This window comes from Pseudophryne corroboree, chromosome 2 (assembly GCF_028390025.1).
Source record: "Pseudophryne corroboree isolate aPseCor3 chromosome 2, aPseCor3.hap2, whole genome shotgun sequence".
Lineage (NCBI taxonomy): Eukaryota > Metazoa > Chordata > Amphibia > Anura > Myobatrachidae > Pseudophryne > Pseudophryne corroboree.
Window position 1 is genome coordinate 864,725,036 of NC_086445.1, and position 13,121 is coordinate 864,738,156.

The following is a 13,121-nucleotide window of genomic DNA, read 5'->3' on the forward strand; positions in this document are numbered from 1 at the left end:
TGTGCGCGATGCACGAGCGACACGTACGCTCACGGATTCACGCTTCGTATCGAGCACGTTATAGGCGTACCGAGTACCGTACTGCTACGCTATTGGCGTAGCGGACGCTGCTCCGTGAGAGTGAGACACGAGCGGCGCAGACGCTCACAGAATGATACGCAGTAAACCTTATTAATAAAACACAGTAAGAATATGCTTATACTCTAAACCTTAGTAGTCAGATACTACAATGATGTAACGCTTAAAAACCTTAACAATGTGTATGCTGTTTGAGCGATTGAGACGCTAAGAAAAGCCCTTTGCAGTAAACAGTGAAAACACAAGACCTGGTTTGGATTTAAAAACCACAGCAGCTCTAACACCGCCGTGGATGGTTTAGAGAAAAAGGGAAACACAATACAAGTTATACACTACAAACTAACATAGAAATCTAAACAGAATAACAGATAATAACATGAACAATGGCGAACAATTGCAAACAAGAGCGAACAAATGAGAACATAAGTGGCGAACAAAATGGCTACAGAGAATAATACATACGTGGGGATGATTCGCAGGCGCGACCTGGATCCAGTCCTCAGCATTCAGGGAGAAAGCCTTCAGAGAGAGAGTGAGGCTGGCCAGGCAATGGTGGTCTTTATATAGCACAACATACATTCACAATACAAAGGTACCTTGTATCTCATTGTTCATTGGACACAGGGATGTGCAGGGCAGTCTTAACAGCAGTGTGGGCCCCTGGGCCCAGCAATGTACTGGGGCCCCTATCCATCATCCAGGGGGGGTGCTATCAGCGGCAGCTTTGATGTCCTGCGGGGGGTAGGGGGGTTCTATCTTCCGCTCAGCATGTAGGACCTGGAGCAGTAATTTCTGCTAATTACTCCTTTACTGCACAGATGGGGCGGGAGGGAGAACACTAAACTGTAGAAGGGGGCATTGGGCTGAATGAAGGGGCCCCGGTACATAACCTCCAGGGTGGCAGGGGGTGTTTAATACACAGGGGAGGGGTGGATAGCGGAGTGGGCTTAATATTCATCATTTTTTGGTGAGACAGCAGCTTGCATGACTGAAGATATCTCAAGTTCCTGGAAAATTATTTTTTTTAGCTTTGAATGGGATAAAACAGAGAGTCTCACCTGTCAGGAGGTACTGGGGACTTAGGGATCAGAGTTCAAGAGCCAGAGCAATCCACCAATGAAAATATAAAACTGCATCCCAGGCGTGTGGAGCTGGAGCAGGGAACAGCTGCTTGAAGGCTGATATCTCTGGTTCTGGACACAGTAGAGACAAGCTGCCAGTGTCCACCAAAAGTGGAGAGTCCCAGCTTTTGAAATGTACCCTCAGAAAAACTCTACATCATACAGAGCCCGAGATATCTGGCTGGCAAGAGCAATTAACAGGCTTGGATGGGGACCACTGCTTTGAAGTTGGATATCTCTGGTTCCCTATGGCCGATTTTCAAAAATTTGGTACCTCTGGAAAGAGGGGACCCTCAGCTATCAGCCTAGGGCCCTTATACTCCTGGGGCCCTTGGGCAAGAGCCCATTGAGCCCATACGAAAAGACGGCCCTGGGGATGTGTCTCCACATTATAGCAAAGGTCATAGGTGGATTTGAACAGGTGGGTTGTGTCTTTCCCCAACTGCTCTGGTGGGAGGTATCCTCGGGATTCCCGCCGCATGTGTAATTTTCAGCAAATACAGTTAATGTTCATAAACTACATTTGTACATAACTATACGCAGGAGCGAGCGATCCTTTCCTAACTAGCATCAGAATGTTACCCTTAAAATACCCTACAGCTGGATACTAGAGACCACCTTTCAACCTTTGTCTGACCCTTCCTATCATGTAAAGAGGAATCTCTCTGTCCAGGAACAGTTTAAACTAAACATATCCGCTGACATTGTCTAGGGGAATATTAAATACAAAACACACTATTTGGGTTAAATATGCTATGATCGAGTCGCACGCTAGACGCTTACAAACTCTACCGTAAATGCGCATACCACGTGCGTGATCGCCGGAGCGATCTTTACGCAAATTGCGGATATGTGCACGCACGGCAGAGTGTGCGCACGCGCAGCGGGCATGTGCATGAGGGGTTAGTACAAGGCATATGCATCATGATATTTTTCGACTTTGACATTACCATTTTATGATAAGGGGTATAAGGGGTACGCCTGTAAACACATTTGAAAGATTGCTCTGTGTTATAATATAGATATTTACCAGCGGTCATAAATCTTTAATATGATCCTGTGAAGATTGAAGGTATACAGGATGTTAAGAATTAGGAAAATGGTACTGCTGAATTGTGTCTTTACAGGCATTGGTATATTCATGAGGGAATTGTATCCATAAGGTATCTATTTGCCCTGGGTAACATCGATGTATAGAGATATTGCTACACTGTTTCCATGTGTCACAGTTCATTGAAGTAATGCTGCTTATATATACATGATATAATCAATTTTGGAATTTAAAAACAAACATAGATGCTCTTTTTTTCTGTGTAAGGATCCATTTTTATGGACTTAAAAGCTCATAAAAATACTGCTGCCAATATATGCACGGTATAATTAGCCGTGGATTTAATATTACAAAGCAGCGGACAAATACTTGTTTTCTTTCCTGTTTTGGATTAAATGTTAATTCATATGTCTATACTTAAAGATGTTAATTAATATGTCTGTATTCTGTTATTAGTTTAATTGTTTAAATACGTCAGAGATTGACATTATTTGGTACTACTTTTACAAACAGGAGGAATGGTTAAATTTGTTATTGGCCACGGTATTGACTCTCTGAGGATTTTCAATCAAGCTATAATAGCAAGTAAGAGTAGTGAATTAAATTTAGATTAAGCTAATTGTAGCGGACAATAGATAACACACTCTTTTTCTGCCCATTGATCTGAACTCAGAAACGAAGGTTTCAATTGCACGGCACTGGGCTAATTACCTAAGCGCCTGTGATACTCTAATATACCCTGCTGTTCACTGATCTGAATCCAGAAACATAGGTTAAACTGTCCGGCGCCGTGCTGATCATCAGAGCGTTTGTGAAACTCTAATATACTCACTAGCCCAGCACGATATGTATTAACAATTATGCACAGTGCCGCGCTTATAATTAGTGAGAACGGACTGCCTATAGATTGTCTACTATAAGCGTTACAAGAATGGTAACATTTGTATCATGTGTCAGAGGTGTCATATTCACAGACAGTGAGGAGTGATAACAAATGCATTATTTGTAACCATAAGTATCGAGTTGCTGACAACAAATTCGTTGTTCACTAATCTGAACTCAGAGACACAAATTAAGTTGTCCGGCGTTGCGCTGATTTTCTGAGCGCCTGTGAAATTTTAATACATCTATTGATTCATGTATGATACCAATTAATATGTTTATGTAAGAATTGTTTTATAACATTTTGCTGCTCACTGATTTGAACTTAGAGACATAGGTCAAATTGTCAGGCGCTGTGCTGGTTATTTGGGTACCTGTGAAACTCCAGTGCAATTATTGGCTCAGCGCGATGGGGATTGACAACTGCGCACAGTGGGGTATATTTACTAAGCTCCCGATTTTGACCGAGATGCCGTTTTTTCTTCAAAGTGTCATCTCGGTTAATCTCGGTCATTTACTAAACACTAATCACGGCAGTGATGAGGGCATTCGTAATTTTTTGCTAGTTCAGGTAAAAAATTACGAATGAATACACCATCGGTCAAATTACGCCTGTTTAGATATGAATCTCGGTCATTTACTAAGAAGTGCAAAGCAAAAAAACACAAAACACTGCCGTGAAAAATTACAACTCGTAAAAAAGTCCTAAAAAAAAACAGACCTGCTTTTTTTTCCCGTGATTTGAGATGCATGCAGGGATCCATGAGATCCGTGCATGTATATCAGTGGGAAGGGGTGGGAAAGTGCTTATTTTTGCCAAAAAAATTGCGTGGGGTCCCCCCTCCTAAGCATAACCAGCCTCGGGCTCTTTGAGCCGATCCTGGTTGCAGAAATATGGGGAAAAAAATGACAGGGGTTCCCCCATATTTAAGCAACCAGCATCGGGCTCTGCGCCTGGTCCTGGTCCCAAAAATACGGGGGACAAAAAGAGTAGGGGTCCCCCGTATTTTTAAAACCAGCACCGGGCTCCACTAGCTGGACAGATAATGCCACAGCCGGGGGTCACTTTTATACAGCGCCCTGCGGCCGTGGCATCAAAAATCCAACTAGTCACCCTGGGGGAGTGGGAACCCCTTCAATCAAGGGGTCCCCCCCCCCAGCCACCCAAGGGCCAGGGGTGAAGCCCGAGGCTGTCCCCCCCCCATCCAATGGGCTGCGGATGGGAGGGCTGATAGCCTTTGTTGTAAAATAAAAGATATTGTTTTTAGTAGCAGTACTACAAGTCCCAGCAAGCCTCCCCCGCATGCTGGTACTTGGAGAACCACAAGTACCAGCATGCGGCGGAAAAACGGGCCCGCTGGTACCTGTAGTACTACCACTAAAAAAATACCCAAAAAAACACAAGACACACACACCGTGAAAGTATAATTTTATTACATACATACACACATACATACATACTTACCTTATGTTCTCACGCAGGTCGGTCCTCTTCTCCAGTAGAATCCAAGGGCTACCTGTTGAAGAAATTCTACTCACCAGATCCATGGGTCCAGGCTCCTCGGCAAATCCAGGGTTAATCCACGTACTTGAATAAATAAAAAAAAACGGTGTCCCGACCACGAACTGAAAGGGGACCCATGTTTGCACATGGGTCACCTTCCCACGAATGCCAGAAACCCACTTTGACTTCTGTCTAAGTGGGTTTCTTCAGCCAATCAGGGAGTGCCACGTTGTAGCACTCTCCTGATCAGCTGTGTGCTGCTGTCCTCACTGACAGGCAGCACACGGCAGTGTTACAATGTAGCGCCTATGCGCTCCATTGTAACCAATGCTGGGAACTTTCTGCTCAGCGGTGACGTCACTTTAGGTCAACCGCAGGGCAGAAAGTTCCCATCATTGGTTACAATGTAGCGCATAGGCGCTACATTGTAACACTGCCGCGTGCTGCCTGTCAGTGAGGACAGCAGCACACAGCTGATCAGGAGAGTGCTACAACGTGGCACTCCCTGATTGGCTGAAGAAACCCACTTAGACAGAAGTCAAAGTGGGTTTCTGGCATTCGTGGGAAGGTGACCCATGTGCAAACATGGGTCCCCTTTCAGTTCGTGGTCGGGACACCGTTTTTTTTTATTTATTCAAGTACGTGGATTAACCCTGGATTTGCCGAGGAGCCTGGACCCATGGATCTGGTGAGTAGAATTTCTTCAACAGGTAGCCCTTGGATTCTACTGGAGAAGAGGACCGACCTGCGTGAGAACATAAGGTAAGTATGTATGTATGTGTGTATGTATGTAATAAAATTATACTTTCACGGTGTGTGTGTCTTGTGTTTTTTTGGGTATTTTTTTAGTGGTAGTACTACAGGTACCAGCGGGCCCGTTTTTCCGCCGCATGCTGGTACTTGTGGTTCTCCAAGTACCAGCATGCGGGGGAGGCTTGCTGGGACTTGTAGTACTGCTACTAAAAACAATATCTTTTCATTATCACAAATGGCTATCAGCCTCCCCATCCGCAGCCCATTGGATGGGGGGGGACAGCCTCGGGCTTCACCCCTGGCCCTTGGGTGGCTGGGGGGGGGGACCCCTTGATTGAAGGGGTCCCCACTCCCCCAGGGTACCCCGGCCAGGGGTGACTAGTTGGATTTTTGATGCCACGGCCGCAGGGCACTGTATAAAAGTGACCCCCGGCTGTGGCATTATCTGTCCAGCTAGTGGAGCCCGGTGCTGGTTTTAAAAATACGGGGGACCCCTACTCTTTTTGTCCCCCGTATTTTTGGAACCAGGACCAGGCGCAGAGCCCGATGCTGGTTGCTTAAATATGGGGGAACCCCTGTCAATTTTTTCCCCATATTTCTGCAACCAGGATCGGCTCAAAGAGCCCGAGGCTGGTTATGCTTAGGAGGGGGGACCCCACGCATTTTTTTTTGGGATTTTACATTGTTTAATTAAAAAAAAAAAAAATAAGAACCCCAGCACGGATCACACAGATCCGGCCGAGATTGATTGTAAAAAAAAAACGGCAGTGTTTTGCTAATCACTGCCGTAAAAATAGGTAAAAAAAAACGAATGACATCGACATCGGAAGCAAAGAAAAATACGAATACGACAGCTTAGTAAATCCATCGTAATCAATTCAAAAAGTTGCAGTTTTACACTGTCGATGTCATTCGTGATTGAACTTTGACCTATTTTCGGAAATTACGAATCTTAGTAAATATACCCCAGTGTTGTGCTTATATTCAGTGAGAACTGATTGCACCTTTGTCATCCACCATAAGCGCTATAAGATTGGTAGCATTTGTATTAAGTGTAGAAGGTGTTATATTTACAGACAGTGAGGAGTGATAACAGTCACATTATTTGTAACCATAGATAGAGTATCCAATTATTGGTAACAAATTTGCTATTTACAGATATGAACTCAGAGATATAAGTTGAACTATCTGGCGTTGCGTTAACCATCTGAGCGCCTGGTAAATTTCAATACATTTATTAATTCATTTATGATACCAAGTGTTATGTTTATGTAAGAATTGTGGCTAATAATATCGTGTTTTTTCATACAGACAAGTTAATGGATTAGAGCTCTATGTAGCACTTATATATGATGTGTTGGACTCAGTAAAGAATTGGATATATTGAGCCCTATGGAAAGAAGCATTGTGATTTATACAATTCGTTAGTGGCATTAATGAGCATTACACAATTTGATTATGTCATGTTAGGTTGTTGACAGAGACAATCAAGATATCGGAATCATTCAATTTATGTAGAATTAATATTTCTTTCACACCCAAAAAAAGTTTTTTTCACCATAATGTCAATTATATGAAGTGTTAAGACAGCCATATATGGATTCATTGAATTGCCAAGACAGCCATATATGGATTTATTAATTAATAATAATTTTTTGGGGGGATACTAGACAATATTTATGATAGTTGTGAATTAATTTTCACCCCCTTTATTTTAAAGAGTAATATTCAAAGTTACGTTTTAAAATACTAATCATATCAATTTGAATTTAAATTATCTAAAAGAGTGCTCCAAAAAAGGCAATCCCTGTCTTTCTCCGGCTTCTGCCGGTCTCTGTTTGTTTATAAGGTTTAAACATGATTGTTGGAGCACCTCCAGCCGAATAATAGAGATGAGCGCCGGAAATTTTTCGGGTTTTGTGTTTTGGTTTTGGGTTCGGTTCCGCGGCCGTGTTTTGGGTTCGACCGCGTTTTGGCAAAACCTCACCGAATTTTTTTTGTCGGATTCGGGTGTGTTTTGGATTCGGGTGTTTTTTTCAAAAAACCCTAAAAAACAGCTTAAATCATAGAATTTGGGGGTAATTTTGATCCCAAAGTATTATTAACCTCAAAAAACATAATTTACACTCATTTTCAGCCTATTCTGAACACATCACACCTCACAATATTATTTTTAGTCCTAAAATTTGCACCGAGGTCGCTGTGTGAGTAAGATAAGCGACCCTAGTGGCCGACACAAACACCGGGCCCATCTAGGAGTGGCACTGCAGTGTCACGCAGGATGGCCCTTCCAAAAAACCCTCCCCAAACAGCACATGACGCAAAGAAAAAAAGAGGCGCAATGAGGTAGCTGACTGTGTGAGTAAGATTAGCGACCCTAGTGGCCGACACAAACACCGGGCACATCTAGGAGTGGCACTGCAGTGTCACGCAGGATGTCCCTTCCAAAAAACCCTCCCCAAACAGCACATGACGCAAAGAAAAAAAGAGGCGCAATGAGGTAGCTGACTGTGTGAGTAAGATAAGCGACCCTAGTGGCCGACACAAACACCGGGCCCATCTAGGAGTGGCACTGCAGTGTCACGCAGGATGGCCCTTCCAAAAATCCCTCCCCAATCAGCACATGATGCAAAGAAAAAGAAAAGAAAAAAGAGGTGCAAGATGGAATTATCCTTGGGCCCTCCCACCCACCCTTATGTTGTATAAACAAAACAGGACATGCACACTTTAACCAACCCATCATTTCAGTGACAGGGTCTGCCACACGACTGTGACTGATATGACGGGTTGGTTTGGACCCCCCCCAAAAAAGAAGCAATTAATCTCTCCTTGCACAAACTGGCTCTACAGAGGCAAGATGTCCACCTCATCTTCACCCTCCGATATATCACCGTGTACATCCCCCTCCTCACAGATTATCAATTCGTCCCCACTGGAATCCACCATCTCAGCTCCCTGTGTACTTTGTGGAGGCAATTGCTGCTGGTCAATGTCTCCGCGGAGGAATTGATTATAATTCATTTTAATGAACATCATCTTCTCCACATTTTCTGGATGTAACCTCGTACGCCGATTGCTGACAAGGTGAGCGGCGGCACTAAACACTCTTTCGGAGTACACACTTGTGGGAGGGCAACTTAGGTAGAATAAAGCCAGTTTGTGCAAGGGCCTCCAAATTGCCTCTTTTTCCTGCCAGTATAAGTACGGACTGTGTGACGTGCCTACTTGGATGCGGTCACTCATATAATCCTCCACCATTCTATCAATGTTGAGAGAATCATATGCAGTGACAGTAGACGACATGTCCGTAATCGTTGTCAGGTCCTTCAGTCCGGACCAGATGTCAGCATCAGCAGTCGCTCCAGACTGCCCTGCATCACCGCCAGCGGGTGGGCTCGGAATTCTGAGCCTTTTCCTCGCACCCCCAGTTGCGGGAGAATGTGAAGGAGGAGATGTTGACAGGTCGCGTTCCGCTTGACTTGACAATTTTGTCACCAGCAGGTCTTTCAACCCCAGCAGACCTGTGTCTGCCGGAAAGAGAGATCCAAGGTAGGCTTTAAATCTAGGATCGAGCACGGTGGCCAAAATGTAGTGCTCTGATTTCAACAGATTGACCACCCGTGAATCCTTGTTAAGCGAATTAAGGGCTGCATCCACAAGTCCCACATGCCTAGCGGAATCGCTCCGTGTTAGCTCCTTCTTCAATGCCTCCAGCTTCTTCTGCAAAAGCCTGATGAGGGGAATGACCTGACTCAGGCTGGCAGTGTCTGAACTGACTTCACGTGTGGCAAGTTCAAAGGGCATCAGAACCTTGCACAACGTTGAAATCATTCTCCACTGCACTTGAGACAGGTGCATTCCATCTCCTATATCGTGCTCAATTGTATAGGCTTGAATGGCCTTTTGCTGCTCCTCCAACCTCTGAAGCATATAGAGGGTTGAATTCCACCTCGTTACCACTTCTTGCTTCAGATGATGGCAGGGCAGGTTCAGTAGTTTTTGGTGGTGCTCCAGTCTTCTGTACGTGGTGCCTGTACGCCGAAAGTGTCCCGCAATTTTTCTGGCCACCGACAGCATCTCTTGCACGCCCCTGTCGTTTTTAAAAAAATTCTGCACCACCAAATTCAAGGTATGTGCAAAACATGGGACGTGCTGGAATTTGCCCATATTTAATGCACACACAATATTGCTGGCGTTGTCCGATGCCACAAATCCACAGGAGAGTCCAATTGGGGTAAGCCATTCCGCGATGATCTTCCTCAGTTGCCGTAAGAGGTTTTCAGCTGTGTGCGTATTCTGGAAAGCGGTGATACAAAGCGTAGCCTGCCTAGGAAAGAGTTGGCGTTTGCGAGATGCTGCTACTGGTGCCGCCGCTGCTGTTCTTGCGGCGGGAGTCCATACATCTACCCAGTGGGCTGTCACAGTCATATAGTCCTGACCCTGCCCTGCTCCACTTGTCCACATGTCCGTGGTTAAGTGGACATTGGGTACAACTGCATTTTTTAGGACACTGGTGAGTCTTTTTCTGACGTCCGTGTACATTCTCGGTATCGCCTGCCTAGAGAAGTGGAACCTAGATGGTATTTGGTAACGGGGGCACACTGCCTCAATAAATTGTCTAGTTCCCTGTGAACTAACGGCGGATACCGGACGCACGTCTAACACCAACATAGTTGTCAAGGACTCAGTTATCCGCTTTGCAGTAGGATGACTGCTGTGATATTTCATCTTCCTCGCAAAGGACTGTTGAACAGTCAATTGCTTACTGGAAGTAGTACAAGTGGGCTTACGACTTCCCCTCTGGGATGACCATCGACTCCCAGCGGCAACAACAGCAGCGCCAGCAGCAGTAGGCGTTACACGCAAGGATGCATCGGAGGAATCCCAGGCAGGAGAGGACTCGTCAGACTTGCCAGTGACATGGCCTGCAGGACTATTGGCATTCCTGGGGAAGGAGGAAATTGACACTGAGGGAGTTGGTGGGGTGGTTTGCGTGAGCTTGGTTACAAGAGGAAGGGATTTACTGGTCAGTGGACTGCTTCCGCTGTCACCCAAAGTTTTTGAACTTGTCACTGACTTATTATGAATGCGCTGCAGGTGACGTATAAGGGAGGATGTTCCGAGGTGGTTAACGTCCTTACCCCTACTTATTACAGCTTGACAAAGGGAACACACGGCTTGACACCTGTTGTCCGCATTTCTGGTGAAATACCTCCACACCGAAGAGCTGATTTTTTTGGTATTTTCACCTGGCATGTCAACGGCCATATTCCTCCCACGGACAACAGGTGTCTCCCCGGGTGCCTGACTTAAACAAACCACCTCACCATCAGAATCCTCCTGGTCAATTTCCTCCCCAGCGCCAGCAACACCCATATCCTCCTCATCCTGGTGTACTTCAACACTGACATCTTCAATCTGACTATCAGGAACTGGACTGCGGGTGCTCCTTCCAGCACTTGCAGGGGGCATGCAAATAGTGGAAGGCGCATGCTCTTCACGTCCAGTGTTGGGAAGGTCAGGCATCGCAAACGACACAATTGGACTCTCCTTGTGGATTTGGGATTTCAAAGAACGCACAGTTCTTTGCGGTGCTTTTGCCAGCTTGAGTCTTTTCAGTTTTCTAGCGAGAGGCTGAGTGCTTCCATCCTCATGTGAAGCTGAACCACTAGCCATGAACATAGGCCAGGGCCTCAGCCGTTCCTTGCCACTCCGTGTGGTAAATGGCATATTGGCAAGTTTACGCTTCTCCTCCGACAATTTTATTTTAGGTTTTGGAGTCCTTTTTTTTCTGATATTTGGTGTTTTGGATTTGACATGCTCTGTACTATGACATTGGGCATCGGCCTTGGCAGACGACGTTGCTGGCATTTCATCGTCTCGGCCATGACTAGTGGCAGCAGCTTCAGCACGAGGTGGAAGTGGATCTTGATCTTTCCCTAATTTTGGAACCTCAACTTTTTTGTTCTCCATATTTTATAGGCAGAACTAAAAGGCACCTCAGGTAAACAATGGAGATGGATGGATTGGATACTAGTATACAATTATGGACGGACTGCCACGGTTAGGTGGTATAAAAAAACCACGGTTAGGTGGTATATATTATAATAATAATACAATTATGGATGGACGGACTGCCTGCCGACTGCCGACACAGAGGTAGCCACAGCCGTGAACTACCGCACTGTACACTGGTTGATAAAGAGATAGTAGTATACTCGTAAAAACTAGTATGACACTATGACGACGGTATAAAGAATGAAAAAAAAACCACGGTTAGGTGGTATATATTATAATAATAATACAATTATGGATGGACGGACTGCCTGCCGACTGCCGACACAGAGGTAGCCACAGCCGTGAACTACCGCACTGTACACTGGTTGATAAAGAGATAGTAGTATACTCGTAACAACTAGTATGACACTATGACGACGGTATAAAGAATGCAAAAAAAACCACAGTTAGGTGGTATATATTATAATAATAATACAATTATGGATGGACGGACTGCCTGCCGACTGCCGACACAGAGGTAGCCACAGCCGTGAACTACCGCACTGTACACTGGTTGATAAAGAGATAGTAGTATACTCGTAACAACTAGTATGACACTATGACGACGGTATAAAGAATGCAAAAAAAACCACAGTTAGGTGGTATATATTATAATAATAATACAATTATGGATGGACGGACTGCCTGCCGACTGCCGACACAGAGGTAGCCACAGCCGTGAACTACCGCACTGTACACTGGTTGATAAAGAGATAGTAGTATACTCGTAACAATTAGGATGACACTATGACGGTATAAAGAATGAAAAAAAAACCACGGTTAGGTGGTAGGTATATAATAATAAATAATACAATTCTGGTCGGACGGACTGCCTGCCGTGTGCCGACACAGAGGTAGCCACAGCCGTGAACTACCGCACTGTACACTGGTTGATAAAGAGATAGTAGTATACTCGTAACAATTAGGATGACACTATGACGGTATAAAGAATGAAAAAAAAACCACGGTTAGGTGGTAGGTATATAATAATAAATAATACAATTCTGGTCGGACGGACTGCCTGCCGTGTGCCGACACAGAGGTAGCCACAGCCGTGAACTACCGCACTGTACACTGGTTGATAAAGAGATAGTAGTATACTCGTAACAATTAGGATGACACTATGACGGTATAAAGAATGAAAAAAAAACCACGGTTAGGTGGTAGGTATATAATAATAAATAATACAATTCTGGTCGGACGGACTGCCTGCCGTGTGCCGACACAGAGGTAGCCACAGCCGTGAACTACCGCACTGTACACTGGTTGATAAAGAGATAGTAGTATACTCGTAACAATTAGGATGACACTATGACGGTATAAAGAATGAAAAAAAAACCACGGTTAGGTGGTAGGTATATAATAATAAATAATACAATTCTGGTCGGACGGACTGCCTGCCGTGTGCCGACACAGAGGTAGCCACAGCCGTGAACTACCGCACTGTACACTGGTTGATAAAGAGATAGTAGTATACTCGTAACAATTAGGATGACACTATGACGGTATAAAGAATGAAAAAAAAACCACGGTTAGGTGGTAGGTATATAATAATAAATAATACAATTCTGGTCGGACGGACTGCCTGCCGTGTGCCGACACAGAGGTAGCCACAGCCGTGAACTACCGCACTGTACACTGGTTGATAAAGAGATAGTAGTATACTCGTAACAAT

The 13,121-nt window shown here is 44.8% G+C and overlaps 1 protein-coding gene across 2 annotated transcripts in view; it reads left to right on the forward strand.

Annotated features, from left to right (window-relative positions):
- Window positions 1-13,121, forward strand: part of LOC135049903 (adenine phosphoribosyltransferase-like) — a 184,236-nt gene that overhangs the window by 14,434 nt on the left and 156,681 nt on the right. The gene's annotated exons all lie outside the window — the stretch shown is intronic.